The following is a 22,400-nucleotide window of genomic DNA, read 5'->3' on the forward strand; positions in this document are numbered from 1 at the left end:
CTCAAGTGAATTCCTTATCAGGAGTTGTACAGGAGGAAGTACCAGTGGTGAAGGATTTCCCTGACGTATTTCCAGAGGAGTTGCCAGGCATGCCACCGGATAGAGACATTGAGTTTTTTATTGAGCTTTTGCCAGGCACAGGGCCAATATCTAAGAGACCGTACAGAATGCCACGCAAAGGATTTGGAGAAAATTAAGAAGCCGATTAAGGAGTTACTGGATAAAGGATATATTTGCCCAAGTTCGTCACCTTGGGGATCACCAGTACTTCTAGTGGAGAAGAAAGATGGATCGTTGAGGATGGTTGTTGATTATCGTGGATTGAATGAAGTAACAATCAAGAACAAGTACCCACTGCCAATGATCAATGATTTGTTTGACCGACTACGAGGAGCTAAAGTATTTTCCAAGATTGATTTGCGATCAGGATACCACCAGTTGAAGATTCGAGAGCAGGATATACCTAAGACAGCTTTTACCACAAGGTATGGGCTATATGAGTACACCGTTATGTCATTCGGTCTGACTAACGCACCTGCCTATTTTATGAACATGATGAACAAAGTGTTTATGGAGTACACCGTTATGTCATTCGTAGTGTTCATTGATGATATTCTGGTCTATTCGAAGAATGAAGAAGAGCATAAGGAGCATTTGCGTTTGGTACTTGGAAAGCTCAGAGAACATCAGTTATATGCCAAGTTCAGCAAGTGCGAGTTTTGGTTAAAGGAAGTTGGATTCCTTGGACATGTTATATCCGGGGAAGGTATAGCAGTAGATCCCACCAAGGTTAACACTGTGACAAATTGGGAGTCACCCACGTCAGTTGGAGAGATCCGGAGTTTTCATGGACTCGCAGGATACTACCGGAGATTCATTGAGAATTTCCCAAAGATTGCAAAGCCTATGAAGGAATTGTTGAAGAAGGACACCAAGTTCAATTGGACTGAGGAATGTGAGGCTAGTTTTCAGGAGTTGAAGAAACATTTAGTTACAGCGCCAGTGTTGATTCTGCCAGATCAACGCAAGGATTATGAAGTATATTGTGATGCTTCACGTCGAGGACTTGGAGTCGTACTTATGCAAGAGGGAAGAGTTGTTTCATATGCCTCACAACAGCTTAAACCCCATGAGTTGAATTATGCTACACATGATTTGGAGTTAGCAGCCGTAGTGCATGCGTTGAAGACATGGAGACATTTTCTCATCGGAAACCATTGTGAGGTGTACACGGATCACAAGAGTTTGAAGTACATTTTCACGCAGAAGGAGTTGAATCTCAGGCAAAGGAGATGGTTGGAGCTCATTAAGGATTATGATATGAGATTACATTATCACCCAGGAAAGGCTAACGTAGTAGCTGATGCGTTGAGCCGCAAGAGTCATGTAAATACCCTCATGACCGAAGAGTTACCCAAGGAGTTAGCAGAAGACCTTTGCGAGCTGCGTTTGGAGATAGTTCCAAGAGGTTATGTAGCAGCCTTGGAAATTCAGTCTACCTTGATGGATAAGATCAGAGAAGCTCAGAAGACGGACAAGGAGATTGCCGAGATAAAGGAAAGGATGAGTAAAGGAAAAGCCAAGGGTTTTCGTGAGGATGAGCACGATACCTTCTGGTTTGAGGACCGCGTATATGTGCCCAATGATCAGGAGATCAGGAAGTTGATTCTGCAAGAGGCCCATGATTCACCATATTCGATTCACCCAGGAAATACCAAGATGTATCTGGATTTAAAGGACAGTTTCGTGGACCGGAATGAAGAAGGATATTGCGGAGTATGTAGCAGTTTGTGATGTGTGTCAGAGAGTGAAGGCAGAGCATCAGAAGCCAGCAAGATTGCTACAACCATTGCCGATACCCGAATGGAAGTGGGATAAGATAGGCATGGATTTCATCACGGGATTGCCCAGGACTCGTTCAGGCTATGACTCGATATGGGTTGTAGTCGATCGTTTGACGAAGGTAGCTCATTTCATCCCAGTAAAGACCACTTATACCAGTGCTAAGTTGGCAAAGATATACATGACCAGGATCGTACGTCTGCATGGAGTTCCGAGGACCATTGTATCAGATAGAGGAACCCAGTTTACCTCAAAGTTCTGGCATCAGTTGCACGAGACTTTGGGTACCAGACTAGAGTTCAGTACAGCTTTTCACCCACAAACAGATGGACGGACGGAAAGAGTCAATCAGATTTTGGAAGACATGCTGAGAGCTTGTGCGCTAGATTATGGATCCAGTTGGGATGATAATTTACCTTATGCAGAGTTCTCTTGCAACAACAGTTATCAATCCAGTTTGAAGATGGCCCCTTTCGAAGCTCTGTACGGAAGGAGGTGCAGGACACCGTTGTTGTGGGATGAAGTTGGAGACCGCCAGTTGTTTGGACCAGATTTGATTAAAGAGTCTGAACAGAAGGTGAAGTTGATTCGCGATAGGCTCAAGGTAGCCCAGTCCAGGCAGAAGAGTTATGCGGATTCTAAATGCAAGGAGACAGTTTACGAAGTCGGAGACAGAATTTATCTTCGTGTGTCCCCACTTAGAGGAGTTAAGCATTTTGGAGTTAAGGGAAAGTTAGCACCATGTTTTGTGGGACCATACAAAGTTTTGGAACGTATGGGAGAAGTTGCTTACAAGTTGGAATTGCCCGAAGGATTGTCAGGAGTTCACGATGTGTTCCATGTTTCTCAGTTAAAGAAGTGCCACGCGGAGATGGCTGATATACCTTTGAGAGATACAGTGCCACTGGAAGCGATTCAGTTGGATAGCGATTTGACCTACGAGGAGAAACCAGTCAAGATTCTCGAGTTTGCCAGCCGAGTCACCCGCAGCAAGGTTATCAAGTTTTGCAAGGTTCAGTGGAGCCACCATGCTAAAGATGAAGCCACTTGAGAACGAGAGGAAGACCTACGGAAGGATCACCCTCACCTATTTTCTAGCCAACCCGAATCTCGAGGGCGAGATTCATCTTAAGGGGGGTAGGTTTGTAACATCCCAAATTTTCAATTTGGAATGTTATACATTAGATCATCATGCATATCATATTTTATTGCATTTCGGTTTGCGATCCTCGAAATTCAAAGCAACTCAAGGACCCACCGAGAGAGTTGGGGATTTCACGATTTTCATATTTGAATTTTATCAAATATCGAAACGAGGATCATTTGTTTTAATTATTTTTCTCTCCGAAAATATTTCATATCAAAATACATGAGAGGGGATAACATGACTTCTCCAAAAATAATGAAACATTGGAGGAAAATATTAAAAACAAATATTTGATTTTATTCGGATTTTATTTCTATTTTATTTGCCTAGGAAAAATATGCGTTTTTCAAAATTGCATTTTAGGCCCAAATAAATGTTCATCTTGTCCGGCTTATTTTTAGAGGACGGGGAAAATTTATTTTAGGATTGTTGGAGTTCGTTTAGTATTTCTCTTCTTTCTTTTTCTGCACGTCCGAATTGTTTAAAAAAAGGTAAAAACCGACTCGGGCCATAACCGGCCAGGACTCCACCCAGCCGGCCCTCTTAAATAGCGCCGCCCCGAGCCCCCCCCCCCCCAGCCCACCAAAGCCCGCCGCCACCTAAACCCTAACCCTAGCCCGACCCCGCCGCCGCCGCCAGCCGCCGACGCTGCGGCCGCCGCCCGACGCCGCCCGTTCCACCGCCGCCGACCCGCCGCCGTCTTGTCGCCGCCGAGCCCATCCCGCAGCCACCTCGCCAGAGATCTCGTCGGACTCGAGGTGGCCGCCGCCGGTTTTTTTCATAAAACCGTTCGATTTTTTAAAAAAAACCCTAGATCCGTTTTTTTAGATCGGTTCGTCGGTTTTCTCGGTTTAGTTATTTTGCGGTCGTTCGTCCGTACGTTCGTTTTAATGAACGGTTTTCGTCGTTTAACCGCAGACAGCGAACGTTCGTTCGTTAGCCTGTTCGTCAGTTTTTCTTTTTCTCGGATTTTTCGTGAGTATTTTCAATCACGATTTCTGATCCGATTTTCGTTTTAGTATAACTTTTCGCTCGTTTATCGGAATCAGGTGATTCAAGCGCCTAGATTTTCGTCTCGAAATCCTCTTTCTGTTTAACCAACTCAAACAAGTTTTTGCTACTGTAAAATTTGACTTAAGTCCAGATTAGTAAATGGAGTTTGTTTCTTTCGCCGTTTGAGTTTTGTTGCTTCGTTCGATTTGATTCTTTTTGCCAACCGGAGTTCTTAAGTTGAACATTCTGGTTAGATCTCTTATTTGAGTTTTACCCGTGCACCCTTGCTTGATTGCTTATGAATGTCATTGTTTGTTTGCGATAGAGTACCCGGAGTGCGCAGCGTGCTACTACGAGTCTCTAGGTTTCCCTGATCATCAGCAAGGCAAGTAACACTTTGATCATACCTCCTTACCACCCAGTTTTATTGCATTAGATCAACCCTCAAACTATTGCATGGTTAGGAACTATTTAATATATGGGTTTTGGGAAGTAGATGAGGTAGTACCTATTACCTGTTTTATTATCAAACCCTTGGGAGTTACTTCTACGTTTGCTTATTTTGCTATGCTATGCTCATAGACGTGGATTGGGTTTGAGTGATTACATGACAGATGTGAGATTGTTAATTAATGGTTAACTTAAGGTGGCTACTTAAATACACATCTGGGTGGACAGAGGCACCTGGGGAACCCAGTGTTGCCTGTTTTTTTGGAAATCCCGGGGTACCGTGTGATTCTCCTATGGACCGCCACCCAGGCTCAAAGGGATCATGAGATTATTCATGCTAGAAACTTCCGTGTGCAGCCACAAGCTATTATGGGCTCTAGCATAGTTGATTAAGTCGTGTGAACTCTTACAGTGGTAGACTAGCAGATGTAGGGGAAAGTAGGTGTAACTGTCTACCCATCGTAAGGTGCTAACGCTTCTGAAAGACTGTGTATCGGTCATCCGTTTCTCAAACATCATGAAGTGCGAGAAATCCAACAGAGGAGATCGAGTCTTGTGGGGAAAAGTGTGCAAACCTCTGCAGAGTGTATAATCTAATCATGGTTAGCCGTGTCCCCGGCTATGGACATCTTGAGTATCTAGTTCTTGGATTATCATGTGAATCTCATCATCATGTTACTTAATTAAATTTGTTGGATTTAATGAAGATTACTTAATTAGGATTGAGTTGGGTGAACCTTATCAATGTTTAACAACCACCATAATAGTTAAATAAAATTTAATCCTTTGTTGTAGGGAAAAATTGGCTTTTCGCAAAATTGTAACCATAGAGCTTTCCACCAGCCAAATATGCATGTAGTATTAGCATTATTCTGCTCATTACTCTCTATGTGTTACTTTGCCAGCATATTCCATGTGCTGACCCGTTTTCAGATGACGAGTAAGGTGCCATAGGTCGTGGTCTTATACTCAGTGATGCCGTTGGAGTTGATGGACTCACTTTATCTTCCAAGCCTTCCGTTGTTATCGTATTAGATGGCCTTAAGCCATGTTTTTTTGTAATAAGTTCTCTCTTGAGACTATTCGGTGTAATAAGTGTGTGATTGCTACTCTGTTATAAATCCTTCAAGTACTGTGCGTGTCAGCATTACCGATCCAGGGATGACACTGATGCACAGAGACTAGACTGTTTGAGGTCTGGTCGCTACACGAATAGGGAAAGGAAAAGGGAGGGTCACCCCCTTCCTTTCTCTCTTCTCCTTCCCCTTTTCCCCCTCCGGTAAAAAGGAAAGGGGGGCGAATTGGGTTAGGTCCCCAAGTAGGATTCCTCCTACTTGGGGCGCCCCATGGCAGATCACCTCCCCCTCCCACCTTTATATATATGTGGGGAAGGGGCGCCTAGAACACACACCAACAATTGTTAGCCGTGTGCGGCGCCCCCCTCCACAGTTTACGCCTCCGGTCATATTCTCGTAGTGCTTAGGCGAAGCCCCGCGCGAATCACTTCACCATCACCGTCACCACGCCGTCGTGCTGACGGAACTCATCTACTTCCTCGACACTTTGCTGGATCAAGAGTCCGACGGACGTCGTCGAGCTGAACGTGTGCAGAACTCGAAGGTGCCGTACATTCGGTGCTTGATCGGTCGGAACGAGAAGAAGTTCGACTACATCAACCGCGTTGTCAAATGCTTCCACTTTCGGTCTACGAACACTCTCCCCCTCTCATTACTATGCATCTCCTAGATAGATCTTGCGTGAGCATAGGAATTTTTTTGAAATTGCATGGTACGTTTCCCAACAGTAGTCGACGTTCACATGACACCACTAAGGGAATCACAACATACATATCATCAAAATATCAAACACATATCAAGTTCACATGATTACTTGCAATAAGATTTCTCCCGTGACCTCAAGAAAAAAAGTAACTACTCACAAATGATAATCATGCTCAAGATCAGAGGGGTATTAAATAGCATAATAGGTCTGAACATATAATCTTCCACCAAATAAACCATATAGTAATCAACTACAAGATGTAATCAACACTACTAGTCACCCACAAGTACCAATCTAAGGTTCCGGTACAAAGATTGAACACAAGAGATGAATTAGGGTTTGAGATGAGACGGTGTTGTTGAAGATGTTGATGGAGATTGCCCTCCTAAAGATGGTAGAGTTGTTGGTGATGATGATGACGATGATTTCCCCCTCCTGGAGGGAAGTTTCCCCGGCGGAATCGCTCCGCCGGAGGGCAAAAGTGCTCCTACCCAAGTTCCGCCTCGAGACGACGGCGCTTCGTCCCGAAAGTCCTCCCCTTATTTTTTTCTAGGTCAAAATGGCTTATATACTAGAAGACGGGCACCGGAGGTGGGCCGAGGAGGGCACAACCCACCAGGGCGCGCTTGGGGGCCCTGGCGCGCCCAGGTGGGTTGTGCCCACATGGTGGGCCCCCTATAGTAGTTATTTTCTCCAATAATTTTTAAATATTCCATAAAAATCCCCGTGAAGTTTCAGCTCATTTGGAAATGTGCAGAATAGGTAACTCTGACGTAGCTTTTTCAGGTCCAGAATTTCAGCTGCCTGCATTCTCTCTCTTTGTGTAAACCTTGCATAATATGAGAGTAAAAGCATTAGAAATACTCCAAAAAGATTTATTATGCATAAAAATATTATAAATAATAGTAGGAAAACATGATGCAAAATGGACATATCATGCCCCTCTCTTTTCCAAAAATCCACACGCGTCCTATGCGTTGTCAATTTTCTGATTCTCACGTTTCAGAGTAAGTCTAAAAATAAAACGCGCAGGCTAGGGATCAAACCTGCAACCTCGTGTATGCAAGAGGATGTCCTAACTAGGACATACACCATTTTTTGTTTGGTATTGACTGTAGATTTCTGTAATAGTTCATTTAACTGGAAATTTTCAGTTAACTGAACTTTTCTCTGAAGTCAAACACACAATTCAACAGAAAATGAACATTGATTTCGGCATTGTAACACGGACTAAACACTGATTAAGAAGAAACTAAGCATGACCATTAGACTAAGGACGAACCATAGATAAGCAAAAGACCCTTCTTCTTCACGCAAACGACTCTTCTTCTTCATCGCCGACACTGCAATTGTTGCAGCGCAACTAATCCTCCTCTTCTTTGTCAGATGAAATCTCGATGATGCTGTCATCTTCCTTGTCGCCGGAGGGGCCAATCGCTGCATCTATTTTGACACTCAAGATCTGGGCATGGCTGTTGGACTCAGCGTGGTAGGCCAACTGGTTGGCTTGCTGTGCGCTCACCGATGCCATCGAGGCCACACATTGGGTCTCCTCCGCTTGCGCCTACACCCCATGAAGGATGGCTTCGGCCCCAGCTGTGATGATGGATTCCTTAAATGCGACAGCCTAAACGTCGACGTAGATCATGCGAACGGGGTGAGCCCAGTGGCGGAGCTACAAATAGAAAGCTAGGCGGGCCGGGCTGAAGCTGATGCTAAATCTTGTCGCTGCCTTTGTAGTGCCCTGTAGTTTATGGGCTGGGCCTATGTATAGTTTTACAATTTTCCTAAAAATCTAGGCGGGCCATGGCCCATTCGGCCACAACGTAGCTCCGCCAGTGGGTGAGCCGGTGGGTTGATATTGACCCGCCTCACCCCCATCGGCGGTTTTCATGTTGCGATTGTGATTTTGTTGATGGCATGTGTTTAGTCAGTCACATATAATGTCAGATTCAATAATCAAGAGACATATTCTTTCATTCCTGATAGGGGACTCCCGCAAGGAATCCCTACTCTGCTATCTGTGCTAACTGCTTTCAACTAGCACACATGATTGGTGCAACTATGTCATGCTTTTAATTCGAATTCTTCTTTTCTTTTGGGATGATATTCCACCTAGCTTCATTGTTTCGATGTAATAAACGATGCATCCTTATTCGAGTTAAAATAAAGTGCGCCATGAAGGCTTTTGCCTCAACAACAAAAAAGAACCGCTTTTGCTATTCTTCAGGCACCTGAAAATTTATTCTGTTTCAGTCGATTTTTTTTCTATGGCCTGGAACAGCCCACCGTCCATGTAGCTGGCTAGACAAATAATACTGGGCCAAAGCCGATCCACGTACAAAGGCTGTATATCCATTAGTTAGTGGAGGTTTGTCTCACGGGCTTCTATATGGCGCGTACCGCGCCGGCCAGCAACATAGTGCCCCCCCTTTGCGCGCGGGTGTACGTATGGGCCGGCCCATTTCCCGATTTTTCATTTTTTTCCTTCTTTTTTTTGCTTCTGTTTTTGTTTTTTGTTTTTCTTGTTTTCCTTTCTCTCTTTCTCTTTTTTACTTCTTTTACTTTTTCAATTTTTATTTCGAATTTGCTTTTTCAAATTCACAAACATTTTTGTTCATCGATTTTCAGAAAAAAATCATCAATGTACAGAAATGTTCATCGAATTCAAATTCTGTTCATTGGCTATTAAAAATGTTCATCAAATTCAAAATTTGTTAATAAATTTTCGAAAATTTTCATCGATTTTTCAAAAATTGTTCATCAAATTCTAAATCACTTCATCTATTTTTCAAGAATGTCCTTCAATACAATATTTGTTCATCAAGTTCAAAAAATATTCTTCGAATTCAAAAAAAATCACCAATATAAACAAATGTTCAACATTATACAAAATTTCTCACTAAATTTTTTTCAGCAAAATAATAATATACTCATAAATATTCGAAATTTTTCATTCTTTTGAAATTGTGAACATTTTTTGAATTCGGTGAACATTTTTTAAAATCTACGAGCATTTGTCATTTCCCAAACATTTTTTTAAATCATGAACTATTTTTTAATTCATGAACATTTCAATTTTTTGCTTATAAAGGAAAAAAAAGTGCTTGCCGCCCCGCACATGGGCCGGAACACGAGGGGCGCGCGGGGAGCCTGGGTGTGCGCGCTGCTGTTCCCTGGCGCGTTACGCGCCAAATAGGAGGTCCCGTTTGTCTAAAAAAATAGTTTGTGGAGGTTGCCTCAAAAAAAGAAAAAAAAATTGCGGATGCATGCAAGTGTGTGTGTACGTATCTGATCTGATTGTGTGTGCTGTGTTTTTTTTTTACGAGAAAACTTCTGATCTATTCATCTTCAATCATGACAGTACAACGAACACTAGAAATAATAAAAATTACATCCATATCCGTAGACTACCTAGCGACGATTACCAGCACTGAAGCGAGCCAAAGGCACGCCGCCGTCATTGCCCTTCCCTTGCCGGAGTCGGATAAAACTTATTGTAGTAGATAGCCGGGAAGACTGTTCGTGCTAAGGCCCCATAGGACCATCGCGGCAGAACAACAACCACCGCCGATTAAGAGTAGTTTAGATCGGAAGGATCCAACCTGAAAACACATGAAGAATTGTGTGTGCTGTGTTGCACCCTCGTGCACAAAATGTGCTGTGTGTAGTGTTGCTGTGTCTACGTCCACACGCGTGTGCACATTTTCCGTGAGTGAGTGTGCGCTTGTGTGAGTGGAAGAGAAATAAATGGGGAATCAACATTATTGATATGAAATGCAGTTCAGTTATAATGTGTCGTGAAACGACTAATCTCGTTATATTGTGGTTTGAGCACTGGGTATAATATCGACATATGTATGTGCAAGTTATACTTATTATATGATTATATTAGAGATTAACACAAGCTCTATGCATTTTGTTTGAAAGCTTTGGGCCATTATTAATTTTAGTTATTTCTTCATTTTCATTGTTCTTTTAGGATAATCCCAATGCCCCTAATTCATTCTTTCTTAGAATATTTTTCTATTTTCAAGTAAGACCACTTTCACAATTCCATCTTCTTTAGATTGAAATTTATATTTTAAATAAAATTTAGGTTTTGTTTCGGTTCACACTTTTATATGGTTATGTTTACTCATGAAAAAAGTGGTTGGGGATGGAAAAATCGTCTGGTTTCCTCGCGTGTGCTAATGTTTCATTTTTTATTGCTTAGTGAATGTTTGACTATTGGACTTTCTCTGTTTAGGCGGTGACTATTCATGTGACTACTTAATTCGTGAAAGGCACATAAAATGGAATAAATTTTTAATCAATCTGATTAAATCATAATTACTATAAAGTTGCACTATTTTATGCTTGTTTTTGCATAGTATGGCATAGTGCAAGTTTTGTGTTATATATGTGCAATTATCAATATATTCTAACTTCCCCATATAAGAAAGGAGTTTGACCCGAAGTATTTATAACTTGTTCATGTTAGGCATAGTTCTACAATATAAATTTCCATTTTAAATTTCTTGTCATTCGTTTTAGGTTTAAACCACTCCCATAAGTCATTCTTCCTTAGAAATAAATGTGTTCTTCTTTGTTTTTCTTCATGATCTAAATTTGTACTAAAAGCTAAGTGAGGTTTAGTTTTTAAATTTGTTCTTGGTCATGTTTTATCCTTTCTTCATTTCTTTCTTCTTTCAGGATAACACCAATTCCCTTAATTCATTCTTCCTTGGATGACATCAGTTTCAAGTTTTGTGTTTTTCTTCATTTTTTCTATACTTTCATTTTCATTTTCATTTTTCCCAGATAACACCACTTTCATGATTCTATCTTCATTATATTGAAATTTCTATATTTAAATAATATTTAGCCTTTTTAGTTCATATTATTATATGTCTTTTATTATTGGTACAAAACTGACTGGTATGAAAAAATATGTCTAATTTTCTCACTTGTGCTAATATCTCATCTTGTTTTTTTGGTTGTTGCTTAGTAAATTATTAGATCGTTGGATTTTCTTTGTGTTACCGGTGACTATTTGTGGTAATCATGTGACTGCTTAATTTGTATTAGAGACTTAAAATGGAAATCATTCTGAATTAATCCACTTAATTTATTACTATTATTTGCACTATTTTACGCTTGTTTTACACAACATGGAAGAGTGCATGTTTTGTGTAATTTATGCGCATTATGTTCTAATTTCCGCATATAAGAGAGAATATGACATTAAGTATTTATAATGTGTCCATGTTAGGCATAGTTGTATAATATATATTTTATTTTTAAATTTCTTATCATTCTTGGACTAAACCCCTCCCATAGGTCATTTTTCCTTACAAATAAATGCGTCCTTTTATGTTTTTGTTCATGATCTAAATTTGTAATAAAAGCTAACACTATTTTATTTTTATTCTTATTTTATTTTTTGTTCGTTTTCAATCTTCTTTTAGGTAATATCAATGGCCTTAATTCATTCTTCCTTAGGATAAATGTTGTTTTATTTTCATTTTTTTGTTAGGTAATACCATTTAGCTTGGCTTTGTTAATTATTTCTTCCATAGAAAGAAATGTGTTTCTATTTCCTTTTTTTATCTCTTCTTTGAGGTACGATATGGGCATGTGTGCTTCGGATATGACCAGATATTACGTGCATACATATAATTCAGTATTTTTTGTAATTATTAAATATATTGTTTTAGTGTTGAGAACAAAAGACTACTATTTTTATGTGTGAAACTAACGAAGACGGTGATTTATACATGGCATGAGTCAATGCGTAATTACCTTCTATGTTCTAATCAAGTCATGATCACGAATTCCAAGATAAGACGAGCTAGGCTCGTGCATGTTGTTGCATAGTAGGAAATGCAAAATTTGCATGCGTTCACTTCTCCGGGAATGCAAAACTTAGATGCATCCACATGGATGCATGGTGCGTCAATGCAGGCAAGAGACGAGCACATCACGAGGCTTTTGATCGGCTCCTATGTAGCGTGCAGGCTTTGTCCATCGGATGTTAATCTGAGGGCATAGAAAACAAGTGACTGAAAGTTAAATAAAATTGAAAAAGGATAGCAAGTTGGATGATGTTGGCCTGACGTTCCCCGCAAGCTAGCTAGCTCCCCCCCCCCCCCCCCCACACACACACACACACACACACACACACACACACACACACACATCCCCCTGCGCCGCTGGCCGCTCCGGCCGCGGCGGCCACCCACCGGCCTTTATGGCGACGTCTCCCTCACCATCTCCAGCTGCGGGCTCAAGCTCCGGACCGGATCCGGCCGCGTGCGATCCTCCTGTTTCCCCCGGTCCTTCTGAGGTGCCGGAAACGCAGCTCGAAGCTTCCCCAGATCCAGCCGACCAGCCGCAAATCCTGCAGCACGCCGCGCCATTGCCGGCTGAGGCGCCTTCAAGCGCGGTCAGACTACTGCCGCCCCCTACCCAGCGCCTTAAATCCATCATCGTCGCCCCATCCCCCCCCCCCCCCCCAGCTGCCCAGATTTCCGATTCGGGGATGGGCGGTGGGTGGACCGTGGTCAGCCACCAGAAGCACAAGCGCCCTGCCTCCAATCTGCCAGACTCCGGGGCGCACCCTGGGGTGCAGCGGCCGGAACCCCGCAGAGGCTTGAATGAGGACGCCGCCCGCGTGGCCTTCTTAAGGCGCTTCCGCGGCCGCTGCTTCCGCTGCCTCAGCAAGAAGCACCGCCGCGCTGACTACCGTGATCCCATCCATTGCATCCTCTGCGAGCAGCCCGGGCACATCGAGAAGCACTACCCTCGAAACCCACGCTCCAGTGCCGCTAGTAGCAAGCCCGGTCCAGCCGCTCCGCCGGTTCCAATCCACTCGCGCCTCTACTTCCCGCCACCCGCTGCGTCCACCATGCCCACCACCACCCCCGCCATGCAGCACCACATCGACCCCGCGCGCCGCCCCAGAGAGAGCCACTCGCTGACCATGTCCTCCCCGACGACGGAGCAGGCCATCTTCTTCCTACGCAACCACGCGGTCACCATGTGCGCGGCCGACGGCGTCAACACCACGTCCCCCATGGCGGTGGGTCGCGCGCTGGAGGCGCAGCTCGCCATCCCGGTGAGCCAGCTCCGCGTCACGGCTCACCTCCCAGAGCACTACCTCGTCATCTTCAGCCAGCCAACGCACCACATCAACACCGTCCGCTGTGGCTCCATCTGGGTCGACGGTGCCGTCTTCAACATCGGGCCGTGGCATGAGCACGACCACGCCTCCTTCGACACGCTCCAGCTCCACGTTCGGGTCGTCATCGAGAAGGTGCCCATGAAGTAATGGTCCCTGGAGGGTATCGAGGAGATCCTCGGGAGGAAGGTGCGCGTCGACCGCCTCGACAACAGGACGCAAGAGCGCGACGACACGAAGACATTCGCCTGCTGGGTTTGGACCAACGACGTCACCCACATCCCCACCAAGCACACGCTTGGGGTCCTGCCGCGCGGCGCAGGGCGTGTCGAGGAGATGCAGGGCTACTCGCAGCCCGACCGTCGCGTCGCTCCACCGCCGGGCACCACGGACTACACCATGCTCATCCACATCGACAGGGTTGAAGATTGGACACCTCCATCGCTGCGCTCCTCCCACTCCGCCCAAAGCGGGCTGCTGTCATCCGACTCCGACACCGACAACCGGCCCCGCTTCACGGTGATCCCTGCCACCTGGACCATGGAGGTCGAGGATGGCCAGCGGGGTGATCGCCTCCAGCGCCTTGGGCGTGCACCGGTGGCTGACCTGGGCTGCCGGGGCATGCCATGGGGTAGGCGCGACCACGACGACGCTGGTGGAGCTGGAGGCGGGGACGTCGTTCCTGGACGGACACCTTGCTGCAACGAGGACACACGCCGGCTCAGCCGGCGCCGGCGCCGGCGCCCGCTCATCACCACCGCAGCCGCTCCCCTCCTGCCAGACGCCACCACAAGGACGCGCGCAGCCGCAGTGCGGGCAACAGGAGGTCGTCAACGGGCGACTCCCAACAACGCCAGCGCTGGCCATCCGCTCCTCGCTCGCCACGGGCGTCGGCAGGCTCGGGGGCGGCACAAGATGCCATCAGCAACAACAAAGGAAAAGACCCGGTCAACGGCTTCTTCAGGGAGGCAAGGCGGCCCATCCTTGCCTCGGTGATCGTCGACAACTCGGCGGCGGACGTCCAAGCCGCTGCCGACGCTGCGGTTGCGGCGCCCCTGGACTTCGACAGAGGCACACCGATGTTGGATGCTGAGACGGAGACACAGCTGGACGCCTTCGGCCCCACACTCGCCACCACCCCCAGGCCTCCGTCCAGTTCAACAGATGCGCCCCCACGCCTGCCTGTACCCTGGAGATGCAGCTCGGCGCGGTCACCACCCGTGTCTGCCAGCTCGAGATCACCAACGACAACGAAGAAAGCGCCCCCCAGCCACTCGCCGCCTGTTCATCGATGCCCCAGCATCGATCATCGCCAATGCCCCCCTGCGCCGTCCTTCTGCTCCACCCAAGGCACGTGTGGCAGCGGCCCCCACCAGGCAGAGCGCTCGCCAGGCCGCCTGCACCCCCAAGACACCGGTCTCACAGCGTGCCTCCCTCCGCATCGTCAAGGAGCTCGGGCTGCTCGGGGCGAAAGAGAAAATGACCAAGGAGGTCACCGACGCTCTCATCCGTCGTATCGACGAGCCTCTCACTGACAACGACGTCGCCGCCATCACCAAACTGACGCGCCTCGACAAGGATTCCCTCCTCGTCGCTGCAAGCCTTGCAGGGCCTGAAGGAGCAGCCATGCGGCCCCGGTTTAGTTACGTTAGCTCCCCTTTGCTATATTCTTCGGTGGCGGCCGGCGTGTAGCTGGTTAGAGTTAGGTTTCCTTTCCTCTGTTTCAGTAGAGAGGACTGTTTCTCGCCGGCGTTGTTTGGGTGCTATTGGTGGACGCCGGCGTGCCCCTGCTAGTATGGTTGTGTCTGTAATGGGCCTGAGGCCATTTAGTTTCTATCAGTGTTCGGAGCAAATCTTGTTTCCAAATGAGTGAAAGCCTCTGCCCGATCATGTCGTGGAATGTCCGCGGCCTTAACCAGCCGGCAAAACGCACGGCGATCTGCGAGGTAGTTACAGCTAACAAAGTAGCGATCCTGTGCCTGCAGGAAACTAAGATAGATATCTGGACCCCAAGCATCGTCAGAGAAATTGGTGGCACTGCTCTGACTGAATGTATTGTCCTCCCTGCGATCGGCTCCCGTGGCGGAGCCGCTATCTTCTGGAACAGAGACTTGGCCAGCATTGTCTCGCAGGCTGTAGGTGAGTTCGCGATCACTGCACAAGTGACACTCCTCCAGCAATCCACAAGCTTCTGGCTCACGACTGTCTACGGCCCAGCAGATGACAGTAGGAAAACTGCTTTCCTTGCCGAATTAGCTAGAACGGCCCCCCACCCTCTGATCCATGGCTCATCAACGGAGATTTTAACCTCATCTACGAGGCGAGAGACAAAAACAACCACCACCTCAACCGCAGGATCATGGGCATGTTTATACAAGCCATCGACAACGCCGGACTAAAAGAAATTAAGTGCAAAAATCGCCGCTACACCTGACGCAACGAGCGCAAGAACCCGACACTCGTCAGCATCGACAAATTCTTCTGCACCTGCAGTTGGGAAGACCTGTTCTCCTCAAGCATGCTGATGGCGGCGTCCACGACATGCTCAGACCACTGTCCGCTGCTCCTCATTGATGCAGCGGCCCCCCGCCGTCGCGCCCAATTCAAATTTGAAAGTTTCTGGCCTCGGTTCCCGCGCTTCCACAAAATGGTCGATCATGCATGGAATAGGCCGGTGCAAAGCACTTGTGCTTTCAAGCGCCGGTCGATCAAGATGGTGCGTACCGCAAAGGATCTGAAGATCTAGAGCTCCTCCCTCTTCAGCGACGCCAAGCTCCAATTCCACATAGTAATAGAGATCATCCTGCGCCTAGACATAGCCCAAGAATCCCGCAGCCTCTCCACGCCAGAATTCAACCTCCGGCGACTCCTCAAGCAGAGACTGCTCGGCCTCGCCGCGATTGAGCGCGCGCAAGCGCCAACCATCCCGGCTGACCTGGATCGAGCTGGGCGACGTGGGAACCAATTTCTTTCATGCAAAGATCCGCTCGAGACGCAGAAAGAACTTCATCCACAGCCTGAGGACGAGCAACGGAATCGCCACGTCGCACGAGGACAAGGAGGCAGCCATCTTCGAGCATTTCAACTCCGTCCTCGGCTCCAAAGGTGCTCGCCCTAGAGCCATAAACTGGAGCCAGCTGCAGCTGCCCACAATCCAAGGAGGGGGCATCGACAACCCCTTCTCCGAGGACGAAGTTTGGGAGGCGATCAAGGCCTCGCCGGCAAAAAAAGCTCCGGGCCCGGACGGATTCATAGGAACCTTCTTCCGTAGTTGCCGGCAAACCATCAAACACGACATCATGAGGGCTTTCCACCAGTTCTACTCCATTGCCGGCGAAGATCTAGATGCACTCAACTCTGCCATGGTAGTTTTGATCCCAAAGAAGGACGGCGCAGAAACAGTCTCTAATTTCAAGCCAATTAGTCTAGTTGACTCCGTAGCTAAGCTGATCACCAAAGTCCTCTCCATGCGGCTCTCCAACGTCATTGACTCCATAATCTCGCCGGCACAATCTGCTTTGCTGGCAAAGAAAAGCACGCACGACAGCTTCCTCTACGTCCAGAATGCAGTTAGGTCTCTACACAGGAAAAAAAACGCCCGCGCTCCTGATCAAGCTTGATATAGCTAAAGCATTCGACAATATTTCCTGGGAGTATCTTCTTGAACTCCTCCAAGCCCTAGGCTTCTCGGCTAGATGGCGTGACTGGATCGCCATGCTTCTGTCAACATCGACCTCCTCCTTCTTGCTAAATGGCGCGGCGGGAAAGAAAATTCTGCACTGCCGAGGACTCAGGCAGGGCGACCCCCGTCCCCGCTCCTCTTCATCATTGCCATACACCCCCTACATCGACTACTCCAACGTGCCATGGAGCTAGGCCAGCTCGACTCGCTACCAGGCAGAGACCTCTCGATGCGTGTGAGCCTATATGCGGACGACACCATCATTTTTGCCAACTCAGTGTAGGAGGAGATCGACACCCTGATGAGCATCATCCACGATTTCGGGCTAGCATCAGGGCTAAAAGTGAACCTGCTGAAATCTTCAGTCACCGCTATTAGATGTGACCACATTAACTTGCAACAGGTACTCCAGAACTTTGGAGGACAACAAGCCCAATTCCCCCTACGGTACCTTGGGCTCCCAATCATCATCTGCAGGCTGCGCATAGTGCATTTGCAATTCATCCTTGACCGAATCAGAGCTCGTTTGGCGGGCTGGAAAGGACGACTCTTGTCCATAGCAGGGCGGCGAGTCCTCGTCAGAAGTGTGCTGAGTGCACTCCCCACTTTTGCCCTAACTATTTTGAAGATGCCGAAGAAAATACTAGCCGAGGTGGACAAGATCAGAAGACGTTTTCTATGGGCTCAAGAAGAAGTGATCAGTGTCGGGAAATGCAAAGTAAGCTGGCCGGTGGTGTGCACTCCGATCGACAACGGTGGCCTGGGCATCTCCAACTTGCCTCGTTTCAGCCGTGCACTCAGGCTCAGGTGGCTATGGTTCTCTTGGCTCACTCCCAACAGGCCCTGGGTGGGCATGCAACTGCCATGTGATCAAGGAGACAGAGATCTTTTCAACGCCTCAACTACGGTGACGCTGGGTGATGGAAAGACGACCAGTTTCTGGGACAGTTCCTGGACTGATGCTGGCACTCTAAAAATGAAATTCCCTGAGCTACACAAACACTCAAGAAGGAAGAATAGAACAGTTCATGCGGCACTCCTCAATGACACCTGGATTGCTGATCTAGCTCACGGAGACACGCAGCAACTATGGCCGGAAGTGATCCGCCTGAACAGACGGCTCATCTCGAGGAATTTAAGCCTAAACGACCAAGTGCGCGACACAATTCAGTGGAAGCACATGGCCTCGGGATCCTTCTCCACCAGCTCGGCATACAACTGGCAATTCCAAGGGATGATCAAGACTAGCTTCAGAAAGATGCTCTCGTAAGTTTGGGCACCGGCCTGGCTAAAATTTACGGTCTGGCTACTACTCAAAAACAGATTATGATGCAATGACCGACTACAAAGAAGAGGATGGCCAAATGAGTATTTTTGTCAGCTTTGTCTCAGAAATCTAGGGTGTGTTTGGTTTATGCACCAGCTAGCCCCACCAATTTTTTGGCATGACCAAAGCAAGGGCATGACCAAAAAATTGGCAAGTTATGCTTGTTTGGTTTAGATCCATTATACCTACCAATTTTTTGGCAAAATCAATGAAGCCACCATTTGGTTTGCTGCCAACTAAGCATAACAAAGTTTGGGACTTACGATTGATCCACGCTTCCTTTTATCCATAGTCAGTAAAAAAGTGACACATAACCTTTTTAATCAGCTACAATACGCTGTAAGAAACGAAAATTGGCATGCAAAAGCTCAAATGTACGTTACATTTGTCACACAAAAGAATAATCTTTTTTGCCATAAAATTCCCGTTTTTCCAGGAGTGGTTTTTTTGAAGGGTTCCAGAAGTAGTTTTTATTTAGGACATTCAGGATTAGTTTTTTTAAGGCAAATTCTGGATTAGTTGTATGAGTTAGGGCTGCTCTGGGCCGTAATAATAAACAGATTAGGTATGGGGTTTGCACTGGATTTTATAGTCCATCTAAACAACCGATGCTAATTTGTTTGGTAAGTATGGGAAACACTTTCTTTCTATAGTCTGATAGAAGTTCAGCGCCAGACCTGTCCAACACCGTCGATTCAACCGAAATCTGACGCCTCACAATTTGTGTTCCTTGACTAAAAAAACATCGGCAATAACTAACTACCCGCAGCACCCGCACGTAAACCTCTCGCTAATCTCTCCCTCGCAGCCACTTCTGGCCCGATCTCCCTTCACCACGCCCAGATCCCCTCACCCCCTCTTCGCACGCAGGTGCCTCCTGCCCTCCTCGCCTTCTCCAAATCATGTCGTCTTCTCCACTGCTGCGACCCTCGGGCGACAACGCTAGTGCGCCATCCTGGCGTTAGGGATCGAGCCTCCTATCCTCATCTATGATTCGTGCTTCGTCAGGTTAAATCAGGTACCTTATATATACCCTTGCCTAGTCATGTTAATTCACCTTCACCTACTTGTGTTCACGAGCATCAACCATGTCAACCAGAATGGAGGATCAGGCGAGGCTAAGCAAGAAGGCGCGCACGTCTCCGCCACCGCCTGCGGTGCGCTCTGGCGGCCTGACGGCATTCGCGCTCCGCTTGGCAAAAATGCTGACCGCGGGTGACGGCAACGTTGCCTTCTCGTTATTGTCAATCACCTATGCATATGATGTGCATGCATGCTTGGCGCCTGGTCCCCCGACGAGGCCGCCAGGTTCGTGAGCGGCCTCGCCTCCGACCCATCCGGCTTCGGCGGGCCCCTCATCACCTATGCATATGGTGTGTTCCACCAGTAGAAGATGGAACTCACGCCAGCCTACCTGCACACTGCCGCAGTCGTACAAGGCCTTGATACATACTGTCGACTTCGCCGAGGTCTGCACGTTCATCTTTCTTTTGTTGCCGCTAGTGCTTGATCTGGCATATTTTTTTGCTAGTGCTTCGTCTGGCATTGCAATGAATACGTGTGTGCAGCGGGTGCTTCTAATATACAACTGTTTTGCATCACATGATAATTTGCTTCCATAGTTTTTTTTTTTGAAACAGTGCTTTCCATCCATAGCTCAATCAAATTCTATAAGCTTTCTGGAATGTAGGTGATCAAACCATCTGTGAGTTCTGCTCGGCGCTGCCCTTGATGATGCGGTGGCCATAGCCTCAAGTTGTACGCGGTGTTGTGGAAGACAGAAAAGAGCCTGTGACCGTGCCATGCTTAGTGAGGAGATCATGGGTGGATAAGATAGAGGCTAGTGACGATATTGTCTACAGAATAAACAATGTGCCTCTAGCTTTTAAGAAAGTTTTGATTTCCTTGGATGCAAATTATATTTTCTTCGGAAGCAGATTCTAGTATCTCTAGAAGCAGTGTCTGGTTGATGGATTTTTTCTGTTGGGAGCAATTTCATTTTACACTTGAAACAAGTTTTTGGTCGTTGTATTGTCTATACATAGCAAAGAAAATACAATGATATATTGTACACAAATTTTCACTAGATCGAAGCAATCATCCGCTGGCATGAAACAATTTCTCGGCGAGAAATGTGACTAAGTTATAAGTTTTTTTCTGCTTTATTCAACTTGTTTCATGCTTCCTTGGGAGCTTGCTTCGTGTACATACGTTTTCTGTACTTCATACAACTTGCTTTCATGTTTCAATGAACGCATTCTTTGAATTTGATCACAACGGACTCCCGGTCCGCAACGGTTGCTGGCTTGTTCAAAATATAAACCACATAAGGAAGCACACAAACAGCGGAGTCAAAAGCAAATATTATTTAGAAGACGTAACAGATGATATGAAGCATGTTAAGTTATGTTGATATGGAAGCAAAATTTTGGCGACCAGAATGAAGCAAATATTTAGGTCCTTTGAAACAATTATTATGATGAAGCACTATTATTTCGGAGACGAGAAGGAAGCAAATATTTACGTTGCTGGAAACATGTTATACGAAGCAATGAAGCATGTTAATTTTCAGTGGAAGCAAAAAAATTAGTCGATGAAAGCATAGATTTAGTGCATTGCAAACGAATAGAAACGACTTTTTTGGAGTGTAAAAATAACTTATATTTGCATAGGAAGCAAATTTTGGTACATTTGATGCAAAGTTTGCCTCGTATGGAAACAACTGCATGGTGCGGAAGCTTATTTCGCCACATTGATTATCTTCCGTTAAAATGTAGAATTAGTTTCCTAAGATAAGTTTTGCTTCCTAAAATCATGGATCTGTTCCCTCGAATCACGTGATCAGTGCACAGTTATTAGTATCCTTTAACGGACGAGACTTCCTTTAACCACGCAAGGCTATGCATAGTTATTAGCGTGGGGATCATTTCCTATCCAACAAACCATGCGTGGCCACTAGCAGATTGGACGGCTACTATTCTTCTAATCCTACGGTCTTCGACTGGTCTGATGGAAAGCAATTAGCAGTAGTCTGATCCCTAGTGCTGCCCGGTAAGTATCTATCTCGCTGCATGCACCTGCCGATTAGTTGAGCCAAAAAAGGAGTATGTATCACCTGAAGATTAGGAAATTGGAGAGATACGCGGACCAATAAGTATGTTTCCAGAGTAAATCGCTAGTTAACTGCTGGAATAATTAAGCGGGTCCCACGGAGAGAGCGGGCGAGGGAGTTCAATTTGTTGGCGCCGCTTTTCCGTGCCATCAACTCGTCCTCGCGTTGGCAAGAATCGTACTGGTCAGTCGTGGGCACGTGGGGCGAGCCAAAATTTTGGTTGCCATCCAAACGCTCGCCAATTTTCGTGGGCTTGCCAAATTTTTGGTATGGTTGCTATTGGTTGCAATCTAAACACACCCCTAGAAACCTCGCAACACCTTTTCTGGCAGTTCCCCTTTTCATCAGCAGTCTGGCAAGAACTGCTCAAGGAAATGGATGCAACTCCATGCACCCCTCAAACTGGCAGCACAAGAGCAAAGCGGTGAAAATCATAGCAGAGATGATTAACGGAGCAAGACCCGAGCACAAGAAGGGAGTCAGAACAATGATCATTTTGGTGCTGGGCGACATTTGGCAGCAGCGAAATGAGTGCACCTTCAGACACAAGGTTGCAAACCTGACCGAAGCAATGGCGAGCATCAGAAGGACTTTTGAATTGTGGCGCCAAGCAGGAGCAACCCACCTAGAGCACCCATTCCGGGACCCTCCCTGAGAGAGCAGCTTGCTGTTTCTAGCCCCGGCTAGTTTTTTGGCTTCTCTTTTTTCTTTTTTTTTCCTCCTTGATGGCTAAATCAAACACCACCTTATGTTTTCCCGCCTGCTTCCTGCTTTGAAATCAATATATGCCAGCCATCAGCTGGTCCGTTCAAAAAAAAAGTTAAATAAAATTCAGGCACCTGACACATATAGGTGCTCCCAAGAAGAACTCACATGCCACAGCCTCACATGTGATTCAAGATC

General features: G+C 46.5%; 1 pseudogene; it reads left to right on the forward strand.

Moving 5' to 3' along the window:
* Nucleotides 1–15,241: 15,241 nt before the first annotated feature.
* LOC141020655 (uncharacterized) lies at nucleotides 15,242–22,152 on the forward strand (annotated as a pseudogene).
* The last annotated feature ends 248 nt before the right edge of the window (nucleotides 22,153–22,400 follow it).

Source organism: Aegilops tauschii, chromosome 3, assembly GCF_002575655.3.
Source record: "Aegilops tauschii subsp. strangulata cultivar AL8/78 chromosome 3, Aet v6.0, whole genome shotgun sequence".
Lineage (NCBI taxonomy): Eukaryota > Viridiplantae > Streptophyta > Magnoliopsida > Poales > Poaceae > Aegilops > Aegilops tauschii.